Raw genomic sequence first — 20562 nt, forward strand, 5'->3', positions numbered from 1 at the left:
CCCTGAACAACCGAATAAATACTTCTTACATGAATCAAGCTCAATTTGTCTTTACAAAAATGAAGTCACAAAGCTGGAAGAACTTAACTAGACTTTTGTAATACTACAACTATTAACTAGTTGTTCCTCTATTAAAAGGGGGCGACCCAGCAGTGTTAACTAATTACAGACCAATATCTAATCTATCTGTGCTGGCCAAAGTTCTTGAAGCTCTTGTGTGTGAGCAGTTAAAGGAGTTTTTGCACATCAATGCCATTTTATCTGAATATCAATCAGGCTTTAGGAAGAATCACAGTACTATCACAGCTGCAATTAGAGTGGTAAATGATATTACTATTGCACTTGATAAAAAACAACACTGTGCATCCCTTTTTATTGATTTGTCAAAAGCATTTGACACTGTTGATCATTGTATTTTAAAACTTAGACTCTTCCAGTCAGGACTCTCTGAGAGAGCAGTGGCATGGTTCTCAAACTACCTCAGTAACAGGACTCAGTGCATTAAATCTGACGGTCTATGTTCTGACTTTGTTACAGTGCACAGCGGAGTGCCACAGGGTTCTGTATTAGGTCCCCTTCTATTTATCATTTACGTAAACAATCTTAGTCTACATGTGCCAGATGCAAACTTGCACTTCTATGCTGATGATACAGTTATTTACAGCTGTGGTTCAACTCTTGTCCAAGCCATCGACTCCTTGCAGAAAGCCTTTTCTGCTGTCCAGCACTCATTACATCAGCTTAAACTTGTTCTCAACGCAGACAAAACAAAGCTCATGTTGTTTTCTAAATCAAGGAGACGAGCCCAAACAATCCCATCAGTAACCACTCTTGAAGGTAATAAAATAGAGTTGGTTCACACCTATAAATATCTGGGAATCTTAATTGATGAGTCGCTTACCTTCAAACCACATGTAGAGAATCTTGTGAAAAACCTGAAGTTAAAACTGAGATTTTATTTTCAAAATAAGTTGTGTTTCTCTTTTAATACAAAGAAGCGGCTTGTTGCTGCAACATTCTTGCCTGTGCTGGATTATGGTGATATTCTATATATGAATGCTTCTGCTCAATGTCTTCGAATGGTTGATTCTGTGTATCATGCTTCTCTGAGGTTCATCACTAACTGTAAATTTCAGACTCACCACTGTGAGTTATACTCTCAGGTAGGATGGCCTGCTTTGGTAAGTCGGAGGAACTCTCATTTATACAGTTTTATATATAAGGCGATACTTGGGTTGCTGCCTTCTTATATATGTTCCCTGCTTGTAATGAAACATGCTGGTCGGTATTCTCTTCGTCCGCATGGTTACTTGTTGCTTTCTGTTCCATTTGCCCGAAATGAACTTGGTAAAAGAGCTTTTGTCCATTTAGCACCCTCGGCCTGGAACAAACTGCAGAAGGAATGGAAAATGACTGAATTCATTTCATTAAGTGATTTTAAATCTAAACTACGAATCCTTGAGGCCAAGTCCATAACATGCAACTGTTTCAATTAGATTGATTGTCATTTTAACTGACTTTTTATTTTATTTGAATTTTATTGAATTTTATTTTTATTTTATTTGTATTCTTTCACTTATTGTTGCATGTGTGTTGTTCCTGCCTGTGTTTGAGTAATTTCTGTAACTGTGAGACATCTGCTGCTGCCTATCTTGGCCAGGTCTCCCTTGAAAAAGAGGTTTTTAATCTCAATGGGATCTTCCTGGTTAAATAAAGGTTAATAATAATAATAATAGAAACCGAAAATTTCAGAAGAAATTTTAAGTGTGCCTATGCTACTGCCAATGAGTGTAGTTTGCCTTTAATGTGGTGCAATTAGTGCAGGTTGCCATTTATAACACTAGGGGGAGCAATATGCAACATGAGCATAGTTTGCTATTTATACCACAAGAGGGAGGGAAATTGAATACAGCTGATTTTCAAGTTAAAGAAAAGTAAGCTGTATTGTGATCTCTGCTATATGCAGTGCAGCATACAGAGATGAGAGAAAGATGCTCCAGTTACACCATTACAAAAGAAGTTAATAGCTATAAAAGAAATTATGTTTAAGTCTGAGGTGTTCAAGAGAAGTTACAATTTAGATTTTACAGTTTTGAGTCGTTTAAAGTGAACAGTTTAACAGATTGTAAACCAAAGTAAGTTTTCTTGGTAGAAAAAAAGTCCATTAAGTGGTATTCAATTTGCATTTCAAAGGTATTTTAATGTGAAAAGGGAAAATTATGCAAATTATGAAATTTCCCCTTGTGGGACTAATAAAGGTGTCTTATCGTATTCAAACTATATTTTGTACAAATACCATTTACAATAATGTATTCCATTTAAACATGATATTTAGATTGTGGTAAACACCAAAGCAATATAAAATAAGGAAAAAGGAAACCATTCAAGTAACTTTATATTATGAACCGAAGAGTAAGGCAAAAGTATAAATGAAAAGCATACAAGCATTAATATATATAGATAAACCCAACAATCATATGACCCCCTATGAGCAAGCACTTTGGCGACAGTGGGAAGGAAAAACTCCCTTTTGACAGGAAGAAACCTCCGGCAGAACCAGGCTCAGGGAGGGGCAGTCATCTGCCGCGACTGGTTGGGGTGAGATGTAATCAAATCAAAAACTGTCCACAGAGCTACAGGGGGCACACTGGGATCGCAACAGCAGCCATAGAGGGAGACAGATTAGGATGTTCTTTCCAGTACTGAAGTGGGTCGCTTTTCTTATGTGTGCGTTTTTCTCTGAGAGGTAGGTCTCCACTTTAGTTTCTGCTGATGAGGCACTCACGGATACTTCTGGATAAGGGTCATTTGGAAGCAAGAGGTTGGCTGACTTTGCGAAAACAGCTAGAAACAGATAAAAGCAAAACACAATTTAAAACAATAAAACGAGACATCACAAAGCGCAGGTCTTCAGTTAGTGAACTGGCAAGTCATGAAGTTCTAATAAATAATTGCAAAAACAAATGTAACTTTAGAACTAAATTACCCAAAACTAAATTAAAAAGTAAAAAAACAAATTGGCTTAATACTGGTGTCTTTTGATCACTTGACTGTATGTAAACCTGTTGAACAAAAGGTGCATTTTAATTTCACTATACCTGCCCATCCTTGTAGCTGGTTTCTAGAAGAGTGGCACAGTTTCAACATCAGTGTAGGGCTTCTCCACTGCCTTCACTGGACAGAACACATCTGAGGAGTTATGAATGAATGGATGACTTAATGGATGAATGAGATTATAGTTTATTTCAAACAATATCAATATCAAATGGTACAATATAAAGAAAGAAACAAAAATACAATTATCTGTTATGGCAGGGATCCCATCAGGTGCAGTTGCAGTTTTTCTGTTCACGTTTCTGGTCAGCTCTTCAATGGATGACAGCACACCAGCAGTCTTATCTATGAGCTCCCACTGGTGAGCTGTCAGTGTTGCTGGTAGAGTGTGCTCAGTCGCAAAGACATGAAGATCACGTTTTTGTTGCAGTAGGCTTCGCACCACGTAGAGGCTGGTGTTCTGTTGTGTCTGCGTATAAGAGAACATGATTGACTTTATTTTTCAACAAATTCGGTTCAGAGTGTATAGGAATTAATAAAATAGTAGTACATTAAAGAATGTTACAAGAGGACTCACCTGTACTTCTTGTTGTAGATGCTGATATCCATATTTAGGTCCATCTGTATGACTTCTAGGCGAGAGTAGGCCAATAGGGAGTGACACTTGGCAAGTCCATATCCCTCATACCCTTGCAGTCATTTTGTGTTAGTGAATAACACAATAAATGGGGTTATGATAACTGTGATATGTATTCAGAACACCTGATTGGAGGCAGGCGTATGGCTGTGATATGTAAATGTGATCAATCAATGTGTTTTTCGGTAGTTGCAGCAGTAATCAGTTGTGCATATCCTCTTGACTGCAACAGTTCTTGGATGGGTTTTTTTCCTCTGCTCATAAGGTCCTCATTGAAGTCTCCACAAACAATAATTGGTTGGTGATTCATCATTTCCAACGAGTCCAAAAGACATTGCATTTGTGGTAAAAACCTCACATGGCTGTAATTTGGTGGCCTGTATACAGTTGCTATCAAAGCTGTGACTGCCTTTGAATTTGACAACAACAAATTCAAGGTCAGTCACATTTTGCAGGTATTTTCGGGACTCTGCTGTAAGAATTGTGTTGTAGTAAATTGCAACTCCACCGCCATTTACCTTTGCCATGTCTGTATGATTTGTGTAAGAGACGTGTCTGTTGCGTGTGGCCATGTTGTATTGTTCCAGCTGGAAGCGGGGAGAAACCGATGATCCAGACAAGTGTGTTTCTGTTATACATAAAACATCAGCAAGGCTGAGTTCATGGTGGCATCTCATGTCCTCCATGTGAGTTGGGAGACCTTGTGCATTATGATGGATAATTGTCAACGTGGGGACTGTGGGATCTACTGATTTTAAGAATTGCAACAGTGGTCTTGCATTCTCAAATGATGCATGTCTCATATTTTTGAGTGCATCTGTGATGGCAGGATCAGCATAGATTTTCTTTTCATCAAAGTCTGTGATGTACAGTCCTTTAAGTGAGGTTGTGCGGCTGAGTGCAACATAGGCCATTCCAGGTTCAAAAACACGCTTCAAGCATACTACTGCTGATTCCATTGTCATGCCTTGTACTTTGGGAGCTGTACATGCAAAGGCCAACTTCATTGGAAATTGCCTGCGAACCACTCCTTTTTTACTTGTGCATTCTTCACATTTCTCAATATACACAAGATTGTCTGAGGATCCTTGTATTTTTCTGCGAAGTTTTTGCCCAGAATTTTCATTGTCCAGCGTGAGTCCAATGAGATTCACAGTTTTTGGTCCATCCTGTGTGGCTGTCACAATGTTCGTGATTGTTCCAAATGTCCCATTAACAAGCCCATCTTCAACATCCAAATTTCTGATAATCATAACACGCACTCCAGGTGCAGCTTGTATGTTATCAGGTAAATCTCCTTTGTTGCCTTTCATCATTTCTGCCAGGAGGACCATCTCACCCGTTCGTGGGTCTTTTCTGTAGTCTTCTGCCTGAATATTTATGATATCAGAATGAAGAGCAGTTACAGTTGCTGAATTGTGTTTGTCGACCTCTTTGTTTGTAGCATAAATGTGTAATACATTAGATGGACAGTCTTTTATGTCATGGATAGCCTGTGTGAGCAAGGCTTTGTCATCGGCTTCAAGAGAGTCTGTTTTTTGCTTCACTCTTATCCTGTTCAGAACTTCAGCAAAAGAATGATCATCTTTCTGTCACATGATTTCTGTCAGGTTGACCATGTGGAAATAGTCTTTCCAGAGATCAAGGACATTGTCCTCGTACACACAGAGTGGTTTGGCTTTTCCAAGGGGTAGAAGCTGGTAAAAGTCTCCTACTGCAAGGATAGACATCCCACCAAAAGGTTTCTTGTTTCCTTTGATCTGCTGAAGTCTCCAGTGGATGTAGGCAAAAAGGTCTTTAGAAACCATAGATATCTCATCAATGATCAGAATCTCTGCATTTGAAAGTGAAGCTCTCACTTCATCCAGTGCATTCCCCAGTCCCTGATAAGGCGGTTTTAAAGATCTTGGCAGCTTTAGCAGAGAGTGCAGTGTTTTCCCAGATATGTTAAAAGCTGCAGTGCCAGTAAATGCAGTCAGCAGTACTGCAGGGTAGGACATGTCTGCTTGGTCTCGGAATCTGGGGAGTTGGTGCAAAATCTTTGTTGCCTCCTCATATATGCACTTGATAACATGTGATTTTCCACAGCCAGCTCCTCCAGAGACAAAATAAAAGAACTGCTCAGGACAGTGACCCCACACAAGTTTGAAACACCACTCATGCACTGCGTATGGATGCTTGGGTTTCATTCAGACTTTGGTACATTTTTCTGACAAAGTCTGGGCTTAGCTTTGGTGCTACGATTGCTGGCATGGTTCCACTGCTGCTACCACTGACTTGGTAGTCAGGAACAATGTCCATTTCATTTTCGTCAGTGTCATGTCTGGATTGTCGTTGGGCCACACACTCTAAACGATCTACTTCAACCTCAGGTGCAAAGGTGTTCCATGCATTGATAAGTGGGCCTTGTTGTTCAATCTGTTCCAGTGCCCTTTCCATTGTTTTGCCATGGCCTTCATAACGCTTTTTGTTAAAGGTAACAATTGGCCGTACTGCAAAACCATGTTTTCGTCCACTTTTGTAGAACTGCTCGGATGTGGGGTATTCTGTGTTTTTAAGGTCATCATTTGATCGATGTGGATAATAAAGTTTTAGTAGTCTGCTATAAAACTTTTCTGGTTGTTTCTTTTCTGAGAACCGAGGATATCTGATTATTGCAGGTTTCCCTCTTGTTCTTTTTTGAATATAACCCATGTTATTCAAAAGGGGATGGCATTTTTGGACTCTGTTTGACGGCCGTAGAGAATCCTGTACTCTGAAGCAAATTCACCCAAACACATTCTTTCAAAGTCAGGTGTTCTAGGTCTGTTTGCATATTTTTCTGGCAATCCGGACATCCACACATTTTCATCATCTGGTGCCATGCTCTGCAACCTGCTCATCGGGAGACTCATTTTCAGGGCATCATCATCAGTCTATATGAAGACCACACTGCGTGAACACTTTTTTAGTGGCAGGCTGCATGTCCTTGCCACGGATTCTTGGGCACTGACTTCTCTGTGTTTAGCATATGCCTGCATTATCTGTTTCATTTCATCTCTTTCATTGACATTGGACTTTTTTACTTCCTGGATGACGCCATTAAGAAATTGTGTCATCTCAAATTCGGGTTTAGAGACATAAGACATCATGTACATCAGGCAGCTGTAGTCATCAATGACATATTGGATGTCCATGTTGGCATTCCAGGCCCTCAGCAGATCTGCATTGTATGCATTCACCCAGCAGTCGTTAGGTTCACGCTTTAAGAGGATGACATGACCATTGCTTAAATTGAAGACACAATCCAAGTATTGTTCATAAGTTAATTTGCATTTGTGAAGCAGCTCAGACAAGTCTTCAAACGAGGAATTTGGGTCGCAGAGCAAATCTCTCAATGGCTGGAGTTTTTCTTTGGCCTCTTTCATTTTTTTTGCGAGAGCCATTCGTCTGTTCTTTTGCTTTTCATTTGTGCCTTTCTCCTTACTTGTGCTATGCTGCTTATCATTGTGATCATCATCATCATCATCTGGGCTTGGGAAAGTGATCATTGTTTGGTCTACGGGTAGTTTGGGGAACCCAAACCTACATGACACATTACCTTTTTTACAGGATCTGGAGTGATTTCTGCTGTGGACTTGAACCTCGGACACAATTTTGTGAAGTTCAGGATCGGCATTTTGGTCAGGCATCTTACATGTTATGTACTTGTCAATAAATTTGTACACGTGGTCTTCAAGGTCGCTTCCAAATTCAGGTGCATCTTTGACCCAAACCAGTAAATGGATATGAGGGCTACCTCTGGCCTGAAACTCCACTCGATAAAAGTAATCTTCTACTTCACCGATGGGCTGTGCTGGGGACAGGATCAGTGTTGTCATTAGTGCATCGACTCTTTTTTCAAACAATCGCATCACAGTCACAGGGTTGCTTCGGAGAATTTCACACTTTGTGTTCCAGTCAAGTTGTGAAAAATCCACCTGTTCACCTTGTTGAGTTTTTATGACCTCAACAACCTCAGGCCATCTCATTTCAGCAGCTGAAAATGTCAGGAAAAAAGTTGGCTTTCCTAACTGTCTGACCATAGCATGTAGGTCTTTCAGTGCCTTCTCCCAATAGGCTGGAGTACCTCTCAGAGGTTTCATGAAGCGTGTTGCGTCTTTGTTATTTATCAGTTTCTCCACTTCGTCTTTATTTTGAAGCATTCTGTTAGAAATTTTACGCCCATCCTTGGTGATTGCCTTTCCTTTGCGCAATTGGATGGACATGCTGTTTGAAGCCATGTGTGTTTCTGTTACAAACTGTGCAAAGAATAGGTAGCTTTGGTCAGTTGCAAACCGTGTGTCTGCAGAGAACAGCCGTGTATTAAAATACATGCTTGGGGAAAGTTTAACTTGTCTGGCTTCATCTAATGTGTTCTGTCCAGTTGGGAACTGCACAGGAAAGGCCATGGCTTCAAGTTTAGGAACAGAGAAGAAGCCAACAGGTCTATTTCCTTGCGCGGGTGCAGTGCTAAATATTCCTTCACCATATGATAAAATGTCCTGTGCTATATCTGGTGGTTGCATACAGGTGTCTAGAACAAGACCAGGTCGAAGTTCTTCCTTTTCTTTCTCCATATCTTGTAAGGGCTCTTCATTTGACTGTTCAGGCTCCATTAGTTGGTTTACATCATGACATGGCTCAAGCAGTCCAGCTGTTGTATCCTCAGTGGTTCTTCTTTCTGGTACAATTTGCTGGTCGAAATTTCTGGGCAGTGCATCTTGAATATCTGCATCAGCAGTGTCATGTTCCGTCTCGATTATCTGATTACTTGTGGGATCAGCAAAAGTAGCTTCATCATCAATAGATACATCTTTGTATTCTGAATGCATCTCTTTTAGCTTTGATAATCCTGCTAACACATTCTTCATGTTTACAGTGTAGAAGTGTTGGTAACCTTTGAATCTGATGTGTCTCTTCAGTTGTACCTGCAGGAGCTGGGCTTCACTGTTAGGTCTGGGAAGACAGTTTACTGTGGTTTCCACATCCGATGGTACACAAACAACAGCCCCATGTACGGCTCTTTGCTGTCCTTTTGGTAATGCAATGATTTTTGCAAACGGGAGAATTTTAGCAGTCAGTTGTCGTTCTAGTACATTTAATCGACTCAGTTCAATTGGAATGGTTGCTAGTGCTAAATTGTTTGCTACTGCGACGGATGGCATCTTGCCTCTTTGTAGGTGGTTGTCACAGTTGTAGCAAATCCACTCTTCCATTCTTTGTTTTGGGAAAGTACAATTAGCTGAGCATTCCCTGTCACAAACATGGACAAATTTTCCTGTCAAGCAAGTGGCAACAATGTTACTATTAGTAACATACTTTGATCTTTTGCAGTGTTTAACTTGATTAGGAAACAGAGTTCTGTGGCACACTGTACAGACATGGGTGGGTCCTAACTGAATGGCTTCACGGAAAGCTAATGTGGCTGCTTGTATCACACTGTTCACTACAAGCTGGGGCTGTGCTTCAGACTGTGGACCCTGCTGGAACTGTGTTACTAGTCGTCTGTATTTCTTCTTTATTCTCTGTGCACACAACTTTTTATAAATGGCAAAAGATGCAGTGGTAGCCATTTTGTGTCTCTGGTACTGGGCACAGCGCTGTATATGGTGCAGTCTGAATTGTGAGTCATTGTGATACCTGTCATAAATTGATTTTCTCTGTTTGTGCCTGTAGTTTGGATCAGATGCATATTTTGTTCTTATGTATTTTTTCATTCTGCTTCGAAAGTCAGTATCCGTGTTGTACCTTTGGACCAGATATTGCTTCTGTCTGGTTTTAAAGCTGGTATCCGTGTTGTCCTTCTGAACCACATATTTTTTCTGTCTGATTTGAAAGTCAGGATCCGTAGTATATCTTCTGATAATGTAGTCTCTCATTTTTTGTTGAAAATGACGATCACTTTGGTATCTCTTCACCTTGCAGGCTTTTACTTTTTCTTGAATATGAGGATTGGCGTAATATTTTTTGGCTGATAACAGTCTTTGTTTACGGTAATGATAGTTTTCAGCATATTGAGTTTTCATAGCCTGTAATCTTTTCATTCGAAATTCACGACAGGAGGCATATCGTTCTCTTTCGTGTCTTCTTTTGTTTGTCTTCTTTGCCACTTCTTCAGTTGAAGATTTGTCTTTAGCTTTTACATACTCCCTCTGACTTGTTTGAGCTTGACGAATAGCTTTCTTACGTTGTCGTTTATTTAATTTGCTCACATTTCTTGCTGTTCGGGGGGTTTTAGCCATTTTGTCATCTGGTGAGTTTAAAGTATTGTCTAACATCGTCATGTGGGTTTTGGCTGATTCTGGTTCAGGCATTTGCGCAGTGGGATTCGTGATTTGTGGTTCATCATTTTGTGTTGATGATGTAGCTGTAGCTCCTGGTGTTGCCTGAGTTGACTGTCCAGGGGGTTCCGTGTGAGTGCTGACTGTTTTGAAAGAAACAGGCACAAACTCATATCGTGCATACTTGCCTTGATTTTGAAAAAGGTTATGCACGTGGGTGATCAGGTCATTCACATGAGTGAAAGTGAGCATGACTGCTGTTCCATTTGGCTGACGTAAACCCGCTGCACTTCTTGAATGTGAATCAAATAATCCATACCTCCCAGATTTGTCACGGAAAACCGCAATGCACTCAGGTGAGACCATGAGCAAAGCAAAGTTCACATCTGTTGACAGACATACAAGGCGACTAGCAAGAGGCAACCACCACTCTGTTCTTTGAGGACTGTTCTCTGCTGCTTCCAGATATCCATAACTTATGTCATCGATTTTCACACTGTAGACATTTGTGTCAGTATGAAGTTCTTTGGGCAGGTCCTCCATGGTCAGATGATCTCCTGCAGAAGATTTGTTTTAATGCAACAGTAGAGTGCATCTCCCTGTTCAAGGACCTTATCAAGTATGGCTGTGTTGAACTGGTATTCCTCATTAAGGTAGGCCAGGAATGTGAGGGCATTACATGTGCACTGATGATTTCGAGAGAATTCTGTGTACCTCTCATCACTCTGACAATGAGTTGCACTGACACTCCAAAAGGGCTGAACTGTGTTGCTCTGTAGCTCCTCCGTCAGTAGGTCTTCATTTGTGTCATGGAAAGGCTGATCAAGAAATGCAAAGGTGACACATACCGTATTATTGTTAAACATTTTATGATATGTGTTTCAAGGTTGAGCAATAAAATACATTTAAGTGTTGCTGCAATAATGTAGAAAAATGTTGTGTTTTTATTTTTTTAAGTGTCAACGACTGAACGTAGTGTAAAGTGCTTTGGGAGCCTTGGAGACTAAGTAAAGCGCTATACAAATACAGGCCATTTACCATTTTTAATTATGTTAAAATAATTAAGCAATGTTCAGGCAAATTAATCCAAATTATATCACTCGTCAATCATAGTACAGCATCAGATATGCCAGAAAGAGAAAGGCAGAAAGACAGTGACAGGAACAGTGAGAGTGAGTGAGAGAGAGCAGAGGTGGGAAGTAAAAATGACAAATACTTCAGATATCTGTAATTTGCTTGAGTGCTGTTTTTTTTAATGACCTTTAACGAAGGTCATATCTGTACCTTCTGCTCCTCATATTTTCAAAGCAGTTAATTTCTTTCAGTATAACACATTATTTTAGGTTGCTGCGGGCCTTCAAACATCAACTAAATTGCAGCCTAAATACAAATATATGAAAGGAAATCCTGTTTACGTATTATTCGTAAGAGGATCTCAGATGCTCTTAAATTAGATGTAATTCGTTCACTGATTTCAGATTAAACCAGATGGTTCTGTACATGTGCCATAAAAACACGTTTCATAGTTGTGTTACATTTTGTAAAGAAATGACACAAAATTCAGTTACAGGTTAAATGTGATTGAAACAGAATACACTGACATCCATCTTAGAATAGAATAGAATAGAATAGAATAGCCTTTATTGTCATTGTACAGAGTACAACGAAATTGGAGTGCCACTCCCTTGGTGCAAGTTTCAATAATAAATATAAATGTAAAATATAAAAAGTACAAAAAAAACAATCGTAAGTACTCAAACAATAGTATGTACAATATATACAGGATAGCAGCATTAATATGATGACAGTATGAATAGCAGCATAATATAATGACAGTGACGGTATGGAATAGGTTCAATTGTTTTTGTGCTTATTTACTACAGTGATAGCTCTGGGAAAGAAGCTATCCCTGAATCTGTTTGTCCTGGTTTTATGTGACCTGTACCGTCAGGCCAACGGTACAGGTCACATATATATATATATATATATATATATATATATATATATATATATATATATATATAGAAATAGCTAAATAGACAGAAATAGCTGTTGAGATGTCTGCATTTTAGGAATCTGAAGAAAGACATTTAAAAATGTACATGTTTAGTCTAACATTTTAGTATATTTAGTACGAGTTAGCAAGCATACTTAAGGTGAAAGACTAAATATCAACCCCGGTGATTATACAGCAAAGATCACATGTATACTAATTTGTTATAGACATTTGTGGACATACCTTTTTAGGTTGAGAATTTGATGCCGTGTGGAAATCATCAGTTGCCCAGACTCGTTTTGCTGGTGGACGAGTGTCTGAAATCTGATAATGGGTTACATACAGTTAATCAAAATTATAAAAACCTACTAAAAGAGTTGAAACAGAGTGTAACACTGGATACTTTAAAGAAAACATGAAACAGTAGTGATTACTAAACTTACAATAAAAAATAAAAAAAGCAATAAAAAAAATCCCAGCTGTTTGCATAACTACTAAGAGATTTGAAAGTGAGTGTAACTTTAGAAACTTTAACGAAAATATGGAACAGTAGTGGTTACGTAACTAACAAAGGGTATACAACAAAATTCTTGCTTGCATAATACTAACATGTAACCATATGTCTAACATTTAATGATAATGTAACTGTCCACTATAAATCCTTAATGGAGGAAGACGTTTTTTTAAATTTACCTTGCTGCCTGGAGGACATAAGGAGGTGGGTCTATTCTCCGTTACCAAGGACAACCTGGCTGGTGCTGTCTGCTAACCCAGGAAAAACAGTATATAATGTTAAGACATTAAGTGACCTGACACATTAATTTCACTCTAAAATGCAATGCATGGCATGAACTGGTATGCCAGTTGGGTAACAGATCGTTTTTCTAGTGGATGTGTGTCTGAAATCTGATGAGAGGTTATGTACAGTTAGTCAAAATTATAAAACCTACTAACAGATTTGAAACAGAATGGAATATTTGATACTGAACAGTAGTGGTTACTAAACTTACAAAGCAATAAAAAAAAATCCCTGCTGTTTGCATAATGCTGAGATGTAACCATGAATATGTCTATAACATGTAATTGTAGTGTAATTGTCTGTTGTAAATTCTTAATAGAGGAATATTTTTTGATATTTACCTTGATACCTGGGGAACATAAGGAGGTGGGTCTATCCTGTGTTTCCAAGGATAACCTTGCTGGTGCTATCTGCTAACCCGGGGAAAAGGGTATAGAAGACATTAAGTGACCTGACACATTCATTTCATTTAAATGCTCTGCATACCATGCACTGTTATGCCAATTATGTGACATTATAACAAACAATCCTAAACTGTATGGGTAGGTGTTCTTAACTGTCTCAAACGTGTTTCGAAAACTGTTCAACTGTCTGTGATCACTACCATATCTTCATTACCTGGTCAGATGGAAAACTACTGACTGCCTCATCTTGGTTGTGGCCAGTGAGCATTGGGACAGCAGGATCGACCAGGTCAAGTGGTTTCCAGCGCTTCTTTTGTGCCTGGGATCTTTTATTTTTTCTCGGCATCTGGTAGAATGTCAGCAGAAAAACAGAATATTAATTGTTGGCATTTCAAGCATGTGATCAGACCCAGCTTTCATTTTAAGTCAAGCATAATAACCAGGTAGCTGCATTGGTAACCAAAAGACTTTACAATGCAGTAAATCGACAAACAGTAAATGAATCAAAAATTCTGATGTATACCAGCATTTTTTTATTTTAACCCTCTGATACACAAGATGACTACAAGAACCAAAAAAAAAAAAATCTCTCTTTTCTTTAAATAGACATATTGATAGTGTCACTACCCGGTCTTAAGGCTTTGTTAAGTAAAGTTCCATAACAATTTGTATATTGTAATTGGGAAAGTGATTACCTTGAAAGTTGGGAGGCAGATTTGTTGACCACGACAATTACTCCATTTTGGTGTACAGTAATTGGGAAAGTAATTACCTTGCAAAGCTGGGAGGCAGTGTTGTTGCTGGGGCGCTGGTAGAATGCCAGCAGCAAGCAAACCCAGATGTTCACAGCTCCTACTTAACACCTTAAACTTTCCAAACAAATCTTACAAGAACATTTGGCAAAGTGATTGGCTTGCAAACCTAGGAGACAGTCTTGTTGCCCACAACAGTTTTGTTATAGAGTAATTGGAAAATTGGGTACCTTGCAAGGCTGACAGGCAGTCTCGTTGCTGGGAGGCGGTCTTGTTGCTGGGGCTCTGGCAGAATGCCAGCAGCAAGCAGACCCAGATGGTCACAGCTCCTACTTAACACCTTAAACTTTGCAAACAAATCTCACAAGAACAATTAGCACCATCTAATCTTAAGTTTTAATTACAAACAACGGCTCTGGAATAAAATGGCATCCAGCGCTAAACACACCTATTTTCTAGATATCAGCTGAACAAAAACATAGAAAATATAAGGGGGGCACTTACCTTGGCTGAAGCAAGAGTTGAGGTGTTAAAGGCTGCTGTAGTTAACGCCTTATAAAAACAGAAAAAGAGGTGTGAAACGCGGCTACAACGAAGCTATTGTTTCGGATGCGGCGACAGTCGCCACTTAAAAGTTTTAATTACAAACGATACCTCTGGAATAAAGTGACATCCAAGTGCTAACCACACCATCATTTTGTAGATATCAGCGTCAAGACACAGAAAATCACTTTCAAAGTCAATTTCAAGCCGGAGAGGCTTACCTATGCTCAATATCCGCTAGCTAGCCACCACCGAGACAAAGGGCATGAAATGCGATCGCCAAGATACACATACAAAAAAAATCACTTCGCTTCTTAAAAGTTTTAATTACAAACGATACCTCTGGAATAAAGTGACATCCAAGTGCTAACCACACCATCATTTTGTAGATATCGGCGTCCAGACACAGAAAATCACTTTCAAAGTCAATTTCAAGCCGGAGAGGCTTACCTATGCTCAATATCCGCTAGCTAGCCACCACCGAGACAAAGGGCGTGAAATGCGATCGCCAAGATACACATACAAAAAAAATCACTTCGCTTCTTAAAAGTTTTAATTACAAACGATACCTCTGGAATAAAGTGACATCCAAGTGCTAACCACACCATCATTTTGTAGATATCAGCGTCCAGACACAGAAAATCACTTTCAAAGTCAATTTCAAGCCGGAGAGGCTTACCTATGCTCAATATCCGCTAGCTAGCCACCACCGAGACAAAGGGCGTGAAATGCGATCGCCAAGATACACATACAAAAAAAATCACTTCGCTTCTTAAAAGTTTTAATTACAAACGATACCTCTGGAATAAAGTGACATCCAAGTGCTAACCACACCATCATTTTGTAGATATCAGCGTCCAGACACATAAAATCACTTTCAAAGTCAATTTCAAGCCGGAGAGGCTTACCTATGCTCAATATCCGCTAGCTAGCCACCACCGAGACAAAGGGCGTGAAATGTGATCGCCAGGATACACATACAAAAAAAATAAATAAAAAATCACTTCGCTTCTTAAAAGTTTTAATTACAAACGATACCTCTGGAATAAAGTGACATCCAAGTGCTAACCTCCGCTAGCTAGCCACCACCGAGACAAAGGGCGTGAAATGCGATCGCCAAGATACACATACAAAAAAAATCACTTCGCTTCTTAAAAGTTTTAATTACAAACGATACCTCTGGAATAAAGTGACATCCAAGTGCTAACCACACCATCATTTTGTAGATATCAGCGTCCAGACACAGAAAATCACTTTCAAAGTCAATTTCAAGCCGGAGAGGCTTACCTATGCTCAATATCCGCTAGCTAGCCACCACCGAGACAAAGGGCGTGAAATGCGATCGCCAAGATACACATACAAAAAAAATCACTTCGCTTCTTAAAAGTTTTAATTACAAACGATACCTCTGGAATAAAGTGACATCCAAGTGCTAACCACACCATCATTTTGTAGATATCAGCGTCCAGACACAGAAAATCACTTTCAAAGTCAATTTCAAGCCGGAGAGGCTTACCTATGCTCAATATCCGCTAGCTAGCTTTAGCAGCGTGCCGAACATGACCACGACAGACAAAGAAATCGCCCAGACAGGCATAAAAAATCACTTTCAAAGCTAAATTTCAAACAGAGGGAGAGATATGGACTTACCTTGTCAAAGCTTACGCTGTCTTACCGAACACTTCAGAAAATCACGTTCAAAGGTCAATTTCAAACCGGAGGCGAAGAGACGCGTGGAAGTCACTTCTAAGGTCAATTTCAAACCGGAGGAGGGGCGGAGAGACGCACGCCGTTGATAGTGTCGTCATTGCGTTAATCCAAATAAGGGTAGACAGGCCGTACTACTCCCGACATACCACTAGAGTGAGCCAACACACCACAAATGAAGTTTCAACAAGATAAGTTTCACTTTTACTTCCCATTCATTTCAATGGGCAAAAACTAGCATTAAAATATTCATATTTAAAAAACTATAGAAGTAATAAACACCAAAAGTCATAGCAACTCATTCCTGATCCAGCCGCACAAAATGATATAACATATATGAAGCTTGTGTCAAAACTGTGGGAGGAAAATAATAATAATAATAATAATAATAATAATAATAATAATAATAATAATAATAATAATAAATCCGAGCAATAGTAATAAGTGTGCCTTTTGGCATAGGCACACTTAATAATTAAAAGGTCAGATGATAAACAGAATTTGTGTACAGTTTAATGGTGATCAGTGATGAGGTTGGATGAATTTTTTCACTGATTGTTTTTTCTTAGTACCCATCTTATTAAAGGGCTTATTTTAAAAGGCGTGCTGGAGGAGGCCAAATTATGTTACAACCAGTTAGGACAGTTTTAAATAATGTTTGTTTGTCTTTGATGTTCTTCTGTACTTTTCAGTCTGCAACAGAACACGATGTTCTCTCTTTTTGTGCATTTCTCTGTATTTGTATCCATTATAGTAACATTGTCTTCACCACCTCCACCCACGCACCCAGCATTTTGTGTTTTTGCACCGCCTTGTACTTTTGTTTAATTCATGACAACGCCTGACAACTTGATATCTGCACCTAAATTATAATTAGATACGACTTGTCACACGAGGACTGACTTGAGCTGCAGTTATGGGCTCATGGATATCATTTCATAATCAGATTATTTGTGTTTGCATGCACATGAACCTCAAAAACAGCCATTAGGAATGGGCTCTCACACACTTTGCATACACATACTTCCTGATCTTTATGTATTCAGATGAGATGTTCTGCATCTGTGAGAGTCATAGATGCAGAAAACTGCTGACACAACTTTGACCTCATCTGTCATTTTAAGCCTCTTAAAGTAAATCGTATTAAAGGAAACTCAAACTCAAATCACAAATAACACAGTGACAGAGACAGAAATATATAAACTTAATGTGGTTTAAACTGTCAGTCAGCAGGTAAATCTCTGTATTTCAACAAGCTGAGTACCCTCGGAATAAATCTGCCACTCTGTGTTAATGCAAAGTGACACTGTTACTATTTGTCACGCCTGTGCTAGTTTATAACACAGATGCAAGTTTTCTTGAACCCCATCATCACAGGTTAATGACGCACAGAACAGATAATTATATGCTGATTTAGATTTTTAATCAGTAATTTCTTCATGTCCTGATGCTAAAAGTAGCTTTTAACTATCCCTGTTTGAATATATACCTAAAAATAAGAACTGTGTCAGCTTAGACTTTAAGGCTGCGTTTGGTGTCAGATTAGCCTCCAGAGATTTTTTGCACCAAAGCATTTCTGGTGCCAGAGGTTTGCAGTTGTTCAGAAGTCAGAAGATCTGGAGCCAGGTTACTGGGCCCTTCCTGAACTGCTGTGGGAGGTAGTTCAGAAAAAGGCTCACATGGGCAGTTTTTCTATGGGCAAAACTTCAAATTAACCTTTTCATACCACACTGATAGTGCGGATGACAAAAAGAAAAACACCCCCTTCTAATGAATAGATTTGTTCAGTGGTCTTTTTTTCTGGACATTTGTTAAGCAGAGTACTTCTTCTGAAAGATGTTTTTTCTTACAAATTGGCGTGTTTAATTAGTACCCAGCTATGTCAGTAACAAACCAACACTAATCAGAGCTTCTCTTCTGTTTTGACAGCAGAAAAATGAGCTGATGAAGTCCTTACTCTTGCTGCATTAGATGGAAGTCTGCAGTAAAACTGTCCACCATTTTACTGTTAACCAGAGAGCTGGCAGGAGGGCATGTGGCATTCTTCCTGTACTCTGGTAAATTATGATTGCAGCATTTTACCCACTGACAATGTAAATTGTAGTGATAAAGAACAGGAGGCAAGAAGGTCAAGGTTGTAAGCTATGCATTAGCTACTAAAATATGGTAAGTGCTGAAAAGAGTGCATGTAATGGCACTGTTTACAGCACAGATCAGACAGTAATACAAGCTCCTCAGCAGGTTTGCTGTGGCTTCTGTTTGACCTGCAGTCCCGAGTGAAAGCAGGAACAACAGGCGGTCAGAAACAGGTGAACAGTAAAGAACTTAGGAAGGCTAACCCTGAAAATCAAATGGAAACTGTGCTGCAGCTGGTGTAGCTCCATGCTTGAGCAGTGAAAGTGATTTTAAAAGAGTACCAGCTATGCAAAGAAATATGCACACAGGCGTGCTTTTCAATTGGTCAGTTGAAAGAGAAGATGTACATGTTGTGATGGTTGATTATAAAGGGTCAGAACATATTATGGCATGGCATTTCTAAACAAGTAAAGGCAGACTTGGATATATATTGCCAATACTTCACCCATTATTTAAAGCCTTCAGTTTTGCAGCCATTAAAAAAGTTATTGTTTTTTTTACTTGAGCCAGAAATTAGACAAGAGACTGGAGCATTAACCCTTGCAACATTAGGCTTGTTTTTTCAGAGGTTTTTGTTGAACCACACTTAAATTAGCAAATACACTCACATAGCATGGTCTGTTCACTGCAAAGCACACCCAAACTGTGATTAACCGCATACAGATCACCCATGATCATGATAGCATGGAGCATTAAATGAAAAATGTATGGACCAATCCTGTTTGTAAGATTGTTACATAACTATTTCTTTAATGAAAAGTGTATTCTCCCTTTCCCATCTTGTTGACTAAAAACTTGGTCGCTGTAGCTGATGTTCTGCATGTCAAATAAATGTCAAGGTGCAATTCATTATGGTCAGCTGAGTGGAGTAAAAAAGCTCCAAAAGAACTTGAATGAGCTGGAAACACCACAAGGTCGTTACAGAAGCCCTGTAGAGTCCAGGCCCCAGTGGGTTAGAACACCAATTTAATCATGGTGGCAAATTTGCTTTTAATTCAAAGATGGGGATGGTGCAAACTTTCAGTAATGCTTCATGGCATTACTTTGCTAATGTGGTGTCATGGTGGCTACATCACATATCTTACTATAACAATCATAGCGCATTTATGTCTGTATGTATCCTTTTTTCTCCTTAACTGGTGGGTCAATCTCAATGAAACTTTGCAAGAACACGTACAAGAAGACAGTGTTAATTTCATCATGTCCCTGCAAATGTTCTCTGTTTATGTTTGTTTCAGGTGTCATGTTCAACAGATGTGACTCGTATGTACACAAAAATTTGAATTCACAAAGCAATTTTATTCAACCCTTCACTGTTTTTTGTACTGCAGACCTTTTTGAGGGGTAATGGGATCATTATAAACGGATATGATTTATAATGTAGTTTATCAGAGCTCAGTGCAAAACCACAGTTCACTTCTGTTGTAATGAGATTCAATCTGTTGGGCTCTCTCTCATGGTTTGGTCTCTCCCTTCAACGTGGGATTTTTTTCAAGTCTCAGCATAATAAGCATAGGATGGATGTATTTTTCAGTACTGAATTACAATCACGACTTCTCTTGTTGCTCTCTGTGTTCATTAATTTGATTTATATTGTTATGAAAAATAAAGAAAAACCCAGCTATCTTGTCCTTGGGGTGTCTCCTCTTCTAGTTTTCAGTAACCATTCTTCAGTTATACTCAGAGTTTTCGCCATCAGTGAAAACTCAATAGATCTTTGATTGCATAGCTCCAGCTAAGTGGAACTAACCCCAAAGGCAATAAAATAAGAATACTTCAAAGGCATATGGTAAACAATAGTGAAACGTCATGACTGTAAAAATTATATTAAAAAGTTTACTCTGATGTCACTATATGGGATGTCATTCTATTTCAAACTCTACTACTGTACACGCAGCAGCTTAAGTGTTGTGTTTACATAAAGCTAAACAAAAGGGAAGGGAGAGCAGGAAAAAAACAGACGAGCAATTTTAAGAAGTGGCAAAGAACAAGAAAACAGGAGAGGTGAACAATGCACTGAAGCTGACGGTTGGAGGGGTGACAGGTACAGAAGAAAGGAAGAGAATCTGAGACGAGAGGCTTCGCAGCGGAAAAAAGAAAAGCCAAAATGAGAACAGGAGAGCTGAGAACAGGAGGTTTAATGGACTCGATGGAGAAAGAATAGAGTATAATGAACAGAGCAGGTGGAGGAGGACTCGCAAGCAGGGTTAAGAGCCGTAAAGTTGAAGAAAG

General features: G+C 39.1%; 1 protein-coding gene and 1 long non-coding RNA gene across 3 annotated transcripts in view; one reads left to right on the forward strand and one right to left on the reverse strand.

The window, feature by feature from the left end:
* Positions 1–20562, forward strand: part of klhdc8b (kelch domain containing 8B) — a 264416-nt gene that overhangs the window by 232643 nt on the left and 11211 nt on the right. The window lies entirely within an intron of this gene.
* On the reverse strand, positions 12027–14135 carry LOC113013437 (uncharacterized). Of its 2 annotated transcripts, XR_013904395.1 has the most exons (4): positions 13965–14135; positions 13407–13538; positions 13130–13201; positions 12029–12751 (listed from the first exon to the last, which is right to left on the reverse strand). It is a non-coding gene; the product is annotated as an uncharacterized LOC113013437 (long non-coding RNA). The 2 variants fall into 2 exon arrangements; XR_013904394.1 differs by lacking the exon at positions 13965–14135 and having other exon boundaries at positions 12027–12751; positions 13407–13842.

This window comes from Astatotilapia calliptera, chromosome 20 (genome assembly GCF_964374335.1).
Source record: "Astatotilapia calliptera chromosome 20, fAstCal68.1, whole genome shotgun sequence".
NCBI classification, from domain to species: Eukaryota; Metazoa; Chordata; class Actinopteri; order Cichliformes; family Cichlidae; genus Astatotilapia; species Astatotilapia calliptera.